This window comes from Zonotrichia leucophrys, chromosome 10, assembly GCF_028769735.1.
Source record: "Zonotrichia leucophrys gambelii isolate GWCS_2022_RI chromosome 10, RI_Zleu_2.0, whole genome shotgun sequence".
Classification (NCBI taxonomy): domain Eukaryota; kingdom Metazoa; phylum Chordata; class Aves; order Passeriformes; family Passerellidae; genus Zonotrichia; species Zonotrichia leucophrys.
Genome location: NC_088180.1, coordinates 14146702 through 14157437, shown reverse-complemented (window position 1 = coordinate 14157437; position 10736 = coordinate 14146702). Strand labels below are relative to the sequence as shown.

The 10736-nt window shown below is 41.3% G+C and overlaps 1 long non-coding RNA gene across 1 annotated transcript; it reads left to right on the top strand.

Annotated features, from left to right (window-relative positions):
- Positions 1-1057: 1057 nt before the first annotated feature.
- Positions 1058-10095, top strand: LOC135452528 (uncharacterized). The gene is made up of 3 exons (XR_010441644.1): positions 1058-1122; positions 7906-8058; positions 8499-10095. It is a non-coding gene; the product is annotated as an uncharacterized LOC135452528 (long non-coding RNA).
- The last annotated feature ends 641 nt before the right edge of the window (positions 10096-10736 follow it).

The window sequence follows — 10736 nt, the reverse complement described above, 5'->3', positions numbered from 1 at the left end:
TATTTCCTCTCTTTAATTTATTTACTTATATGTTTACAAGGCATTGAGCAGCACACTATTGATTACACAGAGGTCACTCAATATAAGATGGTGTATCTCCATTCCCCTCCATGGCAGCTCACAGAAGCTCCACTCAGGTGGGAATGGACCATGTTAAAGGTGCTGCCATGAGGGCAGTATGAATTTATTTAATTCTTTATTATAAAGTATGCCTGGATCCAAGGATTACTCCAGGGAGTGAAATCGAATCAGCTTAAAAAAGGGAAAAGTGAGAAATCTCAAAATGAATGCAACCCAGCCCTTTCAGATCCTATTTATTTACTTTTTGTTTGTGGGTGGTATTTCCTTCATTTCCCATCAATCATGCCAGCTATTGATATTTTTTCTGTCAGACACTAAGAGTATCAGACTGACTGACACTATCTGTCTATTGACTGCCTCGGTTTTCAACCTTTTTGGATTTGCAGCCCCCCTGAGCATTTTCCAGATGAGGAATTTAAGCCAACTGACACGGATCATTAGCTTGAGTTACTCTTCATGAACCTGTCAGAAGTAAACTAGAAACCTCAGAAGCCTTAGGTAGATAACACTGATTATATAGGATAGATATTTACATAACACCATTGATGTCTCAGGTATAATCAGTCTCTAGCTGGATGAAATAATCAATAGGAAACCTAGCAGAAAATGCAGAATGAGATTGTTCTAGGCATTAGGAAGCCAGACCCATAAATGGATCCATTTTCTGTCTCTCTGGGATGAGACAGAGCTTCTTGAGGGGGCTTTCACCCACTCAGGAGGACAGCTGTGATCCAGGCATGCTGGGTGGGTGGATGAGGATTTAGGACAGCCCCTACAACCTCTTGCAGCCTTGTGAGATATAGGAGACTCTAGCTCAGGTGGATCCAGTCTCTATATTGAGTATTTACCCCTTGGGCTTTATTACACTTTATTTAGCACCTGAAATCACGTTGGAGACAAATTCTCTTGGGTCCCTCACTGGAAACTAATTATACTCTCATAAGCCTGCTAATTTAGTGTGTGCTTCCAGCTACTCCAGGCAGGCACCACCTGATGTGCAAGTTATGACTTGCATAATGCTTGGGGACTTAATTTTCACAGGTACCTTTGTGCCATGGAAATCAGCAGGACACCTCACACTGCTCTTTTTTTGCCTTCACATCATTGCTCAAATAAATACAGGAAAATTATGTAGTCATGTGTAGAGACTCAGAATTTCTATGTTTCTCAAATGTCAGTCAGATTTGCTACCTCTGCTAGATTGAAGAGCTTTTTCCCAGCCAAAACCTACAAGCTGAAACTTCAATGGAGATCACATCCAGCAATTTGATGTGGGTTCTTCACAGGGCACGTGGATATATGAAGTTGTGTTGGTTTAATTGATAGTTTAACCTAGTTTTGTCAAACTAATTATGGTTTCTGTGAAGGTTTACTTTTCCTCTATTTCATTTAAGATTAAATTGCTAAGTAGCTGATTTAGGCTGGAATATGATAAAACAATTTCTAAGCAGAAAAACTGTCTTGATATGGAAGGAAAGAACACTGCAAGAGAAAGAACTTCTATCTGTCTTGGTTACACTGTGGTAATTTGTGTGTAGACTAATACTGGGAAGTTTAAGAGCCATTCCTTTGTGGATACCATGCCCCAGTGATGAAAGAGGAAACTTGCTGTCCACTCATGTTCCAAATGTTTTTATGAGGTGTTAATGAAGCATTTCATCCTTTAATGGGACCACTGGGATTGCAGTTATCTATATTTTATTTTAAGGGTTTTTCATTTTCCAAGGATCAATACCTAGTTCCTAGAAAAGATACAAAAAATTCCAGTAATATAAAGGAGAGAATTACTGAGTACCTTGAGGGCTGCTATGTTGCTAATGAAATCTCCTCTGCAGTGTGAGCCAATTTTAAATTCTCCACAACATTGAACTTCCTTTTCAAGATGCAGAGCAGAAAGAAAAAATCATGTAATGTAACAAATCAAGACAGAAGTGGGGCCAAGTAGCTTATCACACATGTGTTTGGGATTCAGTCATTTAATAACGCAGCTTCAGTGGTGCTCTGGCAAGTGAGACAAAAAATCCAGTGCACAAGGCAATACAAGAGGCCACTAATACCTCAGAAGGTGATGCCAGGATTTGCTGCCACTTACTCTGCTTGATCTTCTCCAGAAGGGACTTTGTATTTAATAAAAGCAGAAAATGTACTAGACAAAAGATTTTTTTGGCAAGATTTTGCTTTGGTCAGTTGGAATCCAGTTTCCATTACTTCAGGGCTTGGCATGAACAAAAGCTGCAGAACTTAAACGGTTTACAACCCACTTGTTGCATTTTTAGAAAAACGCTTATATATTTTCTGTGCTGTAGTAGTCTGGTTTTAATTGGATATTTTTTGGTACAAAAGACTCACATGGAAAGTTTTTACCCAACAGAGACAGCTATAAGAACAGATCCAGAAAATGCTGTGGGAAAAGCCACGTTTTCCATGTGTCATTGCAGAGTCCTGTCCCCAAACCAGGTTCATGTCTGTCATCTGGCTCTGTGAACTTTCCAGTGTCATACAGCAAATGTGCTTTCTTCTCCTACCTCAAACCATCTGGAAAAGCTGTTCCCAGCTGCTGTGTAAAACATAGTAGGAGAGGCTGTGAATTTTCAGAAATACGTTTTTCCCTGTGCTACTTTTGGCTGGAGTAAAATTTGTTTTCTTCACAGTAGCCAGTGTATGGCTGCTTTGGATTTATGCTGTTGATAACCCAGGGATGATTTTTTTTTCTTGCTGAATGGTGCATATACACAGCCAAGGGATTTCCTTCTTCTTACCCCATCAGTGAGCAGGACTGGGATACAAGGAATTAGGAGGGGACACAACTAGGACAGCTGTCCCCAGCTTATCCAAGGGATATCCCAGACTGTGGAGTCATGGTCAGTGTACAGAGCTGGGGAAAAAGGAGGAAGGAGAGGACATTCAAAGTGATGGTGTTTGTCTTCCTACATCATCATTACATCTGATGGGGATGGCTGAACACCTGCCAGCCCTTGGAAAGTGGCAAGTGAATTACTTGTTTTGCTTTTTTATTTGCATGCACGACTTCTGATTTACCTAATTCCCTGTCTTCATCTCAATCCACAAGTTTTCTCACTTTTGATTCTCTCTTCCATCCCACTGGGTGGAAGCAAGAGGCTGTGTGGGGTTTAGTTGCCATTTGGGGTTAAACCACAGCATTCCCCATCAAATATTTTCCAATTCAGCAAAAAAAGAAGCACCTCAATCTGCTGTAATTCCCATGCAAATCCACAAACTATCTAAATGAACCTTCCTTACCAGCCATGCCCAAACAGTGCCTGGTTTTGTGTAAGGCTGGTTCCTCAGAAGGCCTTCTGGCAGCCCTGGTAATGCTTTGCTTGGCAGCAGCTCTATTTTAGGTTTGTTTTTATTAAAAATTATGGCACATACCCCAGAACGAGAATTTCAGCCTCTAAATTATGGTTCTGCACTGATGTGATGGCTGCATTTTTTCTAACTCCAGTAACAGAATCCTTGTACATGTGGTGGGTAACATTTTTTGTAAAGATTTTCCCCAATCATTTGAGATTTCAGAAGGGGATACATGATTTTCCTGCACCTCTTTTTTGTTGTTGTTTTTGGGGTTTTTTGTGGTTTTTTTTTTGGTTTTTTTTTGTTTTTTTTTTCTGTATTACTAAATGCCTGATTGCAGTTGACAATATCCTGGATACTGCTCCACATACAGCAAGACAGGAGAGCTTGTAAGGGGTGAAATGAAACTACATGGGCATGGAAATACAGCAGAGATATGGTCTGCTCCTCTCTGCTGGAATTAGAAATAATGTGGGTATGATAACCTGAAAGGAATCCTGTTCCCCTTTTTTTCTGGATGACAAATGAAATAATGGTGTTCTCTGGAGTGTTCTAAAAGAATCAGCTTTGATCCTACCAAACTGAGCTCGTGGTGACAACCTGTCATTCAGGAGAGAAAGGTGGGGCTGTCAATTGTCATCATGAGGGCACATGGGTTTTGATGCAATCCAGGGTGTGAAAGGTGGAAGTGAGAAAATCTAAGGCAGGTTCTGTAAAATCTCATCTCTGTCTTCTCCAAAAAAGGCAGAGTCCCACTGCAGGTCAGTGCTCTGCATCACCTAAGCAAGGTAAGCTCTGTTCTCACTTCCCTGCAGGAGGAGATGCATTACAGAATCTCTTTTAGGTGCAGAGATGGTTTCTCATTGTTGTCTGTGAAAATCAGAAGATTTGTGCACCACTGTAATGGAAATAGCAGAGCTCGAAGTGCTCCAGCAGCCGTCCAAGCCTGAGAGGAGAGCTGGCAACTTCCCCCTGACATTTCCAAAACAACTTGCTGTGTTTTCACTGCTAAATGATGCTATGGACAGAAGCCCTGAGACCATTCTTACTGTCAGTTCCAGGGACGGGCAATTAATCACTAGTGATTACAGGTTATTTCCTAGCCAATAATTGCAAGGCAATTAAGTTTGGGGAGAGGAGAGCAGGGTGGCAGCGTGGATGGCTGTGCGGAAGGGGACTGTCAGTCCCTGGCAGAGTTAAACTGTCCCACATCATCTACGAATTTCAGTTCCCAAAGCATATTTTGATATGCAGTAATTATGCTTCTACCTCAGCTTTCATCCCTTTCATTTGTTGCTTCCATTGAATGTCAGGAATTATGTGTCACGGTTCAGAAAGACTTAAGAAATCCATTAAAAGCTTCCACAAAGAGAGCAATTTTTCAGACAAATGTAGGATGAAGAAACTGGTCTCTTCTGATGATTAATTCCAATAACTATTCATCAAGTCAGGTGCCAGGCTTTGCAGTAGGCTAGGAGCATTAAGAGCTGTGATGAGTAAGGTCTTCTAGCCCTGAACCTATGAACTAAGTACATCAGCAAACTCCCAGGCAGCAGCTAGCAGAAATACAACATTAGTTTTAGTCACTGTACTGTTAAAACATGTATTTTCACTGGCAGGCTGCAATTGCCAGCCCTTCATAAATCTTTCCACACAGCCAGGGCCATAAGCACCACTGGTTTAGCTCTAATCCCTTGGAGTGTTGTAATCTGTCATCCTCAGGGGGATTCCAGTGACCCCCCAACCAGGCTGTGCCTGGCTGATGTCAGTGGGAGTTTTGGACAAAACCAGTGCAGAGGTTTAGTCAATCAGATATGCAGCCATGCTGAGATAACTTCAAGCTGTAGTTGGGTACTAGTGGGGAGTGTCTAATCCACTGGGTGATACAGGGGTTTATTGCACTCTTGTTGGATTTTTTTAAAGTTGTTTTTTTTAAAGTTTTTTGATGTTTACATTTTTGTAATGTAGTTTTTTACGCAGTTTTTTATGTAAATAATGATTGTTTTCCAGATGTCGTAATAGGCTATGAAATGAACCACACGCACACGTTGAAATGTTTAAGGCAAAAACTACCTAGTTTATTTCTGACTCCAATGTTTATAGACTTTCAAAATTGACCATAGATTGGAGGATGAAATTACCACCTCTCCAGCCACACTGGTCAAACCAACAGTTCATCAAATTTCTCCTCCTCGGAAAAGGAATGCAAAACAATCATTATTTACATGAAAACTCCGTCAGGAGCTCCATTACAAAAATGTAAACATCAAAAGGCCTAGAAGAACTTAGAAGAGCAGGGCAACACACTTGAGCAGAGCTGGTTCAGCAGCTCAGGCTTTGTGCTGGAGAGCAGCACTGGTTCCATGCTTTGTGTGTCATCAGCACCAGCAGCAGTTTTGTGTGATCCCCCAGCATCCAAACAGAAATGCTCCTTAAAATGCCATTTCTTGTCTCTATTGGACTTAATTTTGTACCACAGAAAGGGGTGCCCCAGATTTCCTGCTCAGAGCATCCCTTCAGTCAGGGCTCTGTGTATTTATCATTGGAGAATGAGCTTTTTGGCTCTGCCTGGGATGAGTGATCTGTTTGGTGAAATATTTTGAGTACATGTGCTATAGGGTTTTCTCCCTTTCACTCTCCTTCCCAGAAAAAGGAGCCACAGGGAATGAGGAGTTCTGCCAGCCTTTACTCCTGAGCCTCCTGCCCTCATCCCACATAAATTTCCCTTGAAGTTACACTTGGGTAATTCCATTGAAATGAATAAGATTTTTACAGTGTGATCAAGAAGAAAACTTGTAATACAAGTTCTCTTTCTCTTTTTTGCTGGAAAAAGTTGTATTTAGAATATTCTCCTTCCTTCTTGCTCTCTTGTGGGTGTACCTCTTGTGAAACTTTCCATTGTTGGAAATGTCTGTAAAGAAAAGACAAAAAGAGATAAGCTGAATTACTTTTTTTTTTTTTCCCTTAAAATTTTCCTCCACAGAAGAACTTGCAAGAATTGAAGAGAGAACATGAGATTTTAGTGCTGCCTTTAGCCATATATACAATTATAAAGTCAAGGTCTGGGTGCCTTTAGGGTATCAGCCTAAAAATGAATGGCATTTCAATCAGTAGCAAAAAGAATGTTAACTCTTCCCTAGTGGTAGAGACCCAAGATAGAGGAAATTAAATGATGTGCTCCTCATTTCACAGACATGAACACACACATATGATCACAGAGAGCCATGGATTAGAACCTGGCCCACTGGCAAGACTTTATTTGTAGTTAGTCAGCTGCTATGGGGAACAAGCCAAAATACCCAGTTCCATCAAGAAGACTGTAGGAAGCCAGTGTTAATCTTGAGCTAATTGCTGTATTGGATCTCTAATTGCAAAGAAAGGTTTTGATATCTTGTTTATCCAAACAATCTTACCAGCAGAAGGCTCCTTGTACAGGGACTGTGTTGGCATCAGAGCCCAGCAGAGCCAAACCCCAGCAATTGCTGGGGGTGGTTGTAACAACAGAGCAGGATCCCCCTCATCCAAATTCTGACATGGGATCCTGCATGGCTTTGCTGAGGGCTGCAATGTGGCAATCACATTGTTATCAGAGCCTAAGATAATCAGGCAGGGCAGAGGGAAGAAGAAAGCAATAACTCATGAAACAAACCAGCAAGGAGAAGATGCACACCCCTGTTACATTCCCACACTCATCAGATAGCTTCTCTTCTCAACTGTTAATTTTACCTCAGAGCTTTAAAACTAAGTGCACAATACTGATAATAGTTCAGTTAATTTAGAATAATTTTTTTTAATTCATCAACCTGCCACCAGGTCCTGGAACTATAACCATGCAGCAAAGTCAATCTTTCTTTGCCGTCTGAACTTTGAGAACTATAAACTAGAGGTAATCATCAGCCTTCTTGATGGTTATTCTTAATTGAAAAAAGGAAGACAGTGTTTTCAGGAAAAGCAAACTCCATCTCCTTCCTTAAAATTTTGTGCCAATATGTTTCTTCTACTTCTCAATATTAATCTGAGTGATTGCTCTAAAAAGCAAGATTATTAATTTTAAGGATCTAAGGATATTTTCTCCATAGTCTGACCTGAATTTGGCACTGTATTTAATAGCTCAAGCTCAATACAGGGCAAAACCAGCTCATTTCTGATTGACATTTATAATTTCTTCTCAGCACAGCAGACATATCTTTTGCAGCTGAGCTGTGCCAGGCTTTATCCTGAGACTTCTCTCACCAGGAAAGTTTGCCTCTGGCTGTCTCATTTGCTTTCTTGTTGACTTGCTCTTTGTTCTTCTGTGAGCACAACTCTTCATACTCCTTGTTCTTCATCTGTGAAATTGTCTTTAAAGAAACAGCATTAAGAGGACAGTAATACAGTCCAGTCAAGTGCACCACATGTAAGAGGTGCCCAAGTTAAGCTTGCCTAAGCAATCCTAATTGAGTCCCTTACACGTGTGTTCCTTTTTCTACAACCTGTAACCCTCTGTTCAATATTTCATTGGCTCTCCAGGGAGGGCCCCATCTCAGGCTGAGACTGGGAATCTGCCAGCAGGGCAGCACTAATTGGAAGATGACAAATGTTTGCTGCTGGACCTCTGATGATGGTTGTGCTCCTGGATCCCTGCCGTCTCCTAGGATGACCAATTTATTTAGGCTGACTCGGGTAATTAAATGCATGAGTACATTTTTTCCTCACTCAGCCTCTATTCTTTCCTCATGTGACTGCAGACCTGTGAACTTTCCTTGCATTGAGTTGTCCCAGCATTACCTATTTTCTTTGCTCAGGAAGCACCAAGTTAAGTCAACTCTTTGAGAGGTCACAAAGGGGATCTGTCCTTCACAATATCAGTAGGTATTCCCTACCAGTGATGGAAAATGTGCTGCCACATACATTGTGGAGAGACACTGCATGAGCAGGTCAAAAGATCAGTATTTGATGTGAGGAGGACAGGCAGTGAGCCCGTGCCAAATGCTTTTGGCAGATTAGCTCTTGTTTTGAGGAACACAGCCTGAACACTTTCCTGTAAGATCAGGGAAGGAGTGCCATGATCATAAAACATAACCTCACTATTTTTCTATTTAACAGCTCTCTTTCCATCCTAGGCACAGACCCTGCCTTCATTTCAAAGATGGTCAATCAACAGGGATATGGCCTCAGTTCCAGCAAGCTGGGACATTGCTGGGATGGCATCCTCAGGACTGTGTCTACTCTTTTCCAAGTTCCAGTCCAGAGCTGGAAGAATTTCCTCAGGGAAGAGGATAAATATTCCACCTTCAGCCTTTCCAGAGCATTAGTGACACAGCAGTGTGCACACCTGTGGGATTGGGTACATCTCTCTGCCAAGGACTGGTTTACAGGAATTTAAGAAGGGAACTCAGCTCTTCAAATAAAATAGCCACCTAAGAGAATAAAATTGTTCATTAATTTATTTCAAGTTGAACTTCTATACAAGTTTATGCACTTATTTTGCCTCACAGAATCATTTCAAGCATCATCAGTTCTCAGCTAACAGGAGGTACATTTCTAGCAGTGCTGGGGAATTCCTCCCAGCTGCACCAAAGGGTTCACAAACCATCACTGATCACAGACCATCTCTGCTCACATCCAGGACTTCTGCTACTCATCAGCTCCTGATCATTTTCCTTTTTTGCTGCTGCTGTGCTCTTCTCCAGAGGCAGCAGGTGGTGGGGTCTGAGCTGAAGTGCTCTGCAGAGACCAGCAGAGGTGGTTGGCAGCAGTCAGGGTTTGAGGTTCTCAGCCTGGAGGAAGCTCCTCTCAAAGCCCCTGTGCTCACTCACTGTGAGCACCCTGCAGACTCCCTCTCTTCTTGGTGACAAGAAAAACTGATGAGAACAGTGCTCAGCTCCTTCCTTCTCCCTTGGAAAGTCACTGCCTGGTTCTTAAAACTAGATGGACTTCAACATCCTGACACTTCCCTTCCAGCAAAGAAAAACACTTAATATACAAAATCCCCACACCAGCATTTTCAGAATATTTTCCAATAAAATAAACCAAAAATAGAGGGAAATTTCCAACTGATAAAATTAGCCATGCCTGTCAGTGCTGCTGCCCTAAAACAATCAGTCATACCTGGGAGCTAAGCTCCCATGAAAGGCAATTGCATCTGTGTGTTGGTAATGCTTTTTGTCACTGCAGTATGTCTTTGAGGTACCTCCGGCCCCACTATGGCTGCTTTAACATAATCTCTTCTGATAGCAAATAGGAATTTTAGCTGTAGCCAAAAAGGCTTGACAGTGTTGCTTTCATCTTGGTACCATCCATGCTAAGGATATAAGCAGGAAAATATCACTAACAATACATCAGCTGGGCTTATATTGTCACAAAAAATTCCAAAAAGACACTACCACTTTCTGATGACACCGTCATTAAACCCACTACCCTGGAGCATGATTAGTGCACACACAGACAAGGCAACACCAAGGAGAACAAAATGAACTTGCAATGGCTACTCTTTGAGTAATTCTGAGTCATCACTGATTATCTGGTGCATGATCAAGAAAGGAAACAAGCAAAGCCATGCTGATTTATGCTCCAGATGCTCCATACTCTGCCAGGCTCAGGCTAGTGTGGCTGTGCTGTCCTCAGAACTGTCTTACAATGGCCACACATCAAGAGAGGACTTGGATTAGCACATTGAGGAATTAGTGCTTGCAAAAAGGAAACAAAGTAAAAACTGGGAAAGGCACAATTTTAATCCATTTTGTGATGTGACATTTTATAAGTTCTCTCAGAAACAGTTTGGTGTTTGACATCTGATTCTTTCTAAATATGTCGCTGTTTGTGGCATGTTCAGAGAAAACCTGTAATCATCACAACCTCTTTAATACAGCACAATGAGATCTGACTGTAGCAATAAATCATATCTCATCCTATTCTATTCTCATTGATTTTGGTGGAATAAAGGTTTTGCCCAAAGGAATAAAACCACATGAATACTTTGTTAGCTTCTCATCATCTCTTTCTCAATTCATTACTCCTTTGCTTTCTCCTTTGATAACTGATCATGGAAAGTAATTCAGTAAATAATTCTGGTGGAGGATTTATGTTGTTCTTATTATATGTGAGAAAACTATTTGTGATGCATCTGCAAGGAGATCAGCGTGGGTTTTAAATCTTACCAGATTTGTAGGCAACAGGATACTGGCTTTATCTCTCAATTGGCTGAGAAATAGGTATATTTTTTTTTACTTTCAGGTACAAACATTTCCATCTGCATCAAAATTTACTTGCTGGGAGGCTCCATGTGCATGCAGTTCTCCAGGGATATAGACCATGGAATAGCATTGCTTCTATATTAACTCTTTCTGGTTATCTTAAGC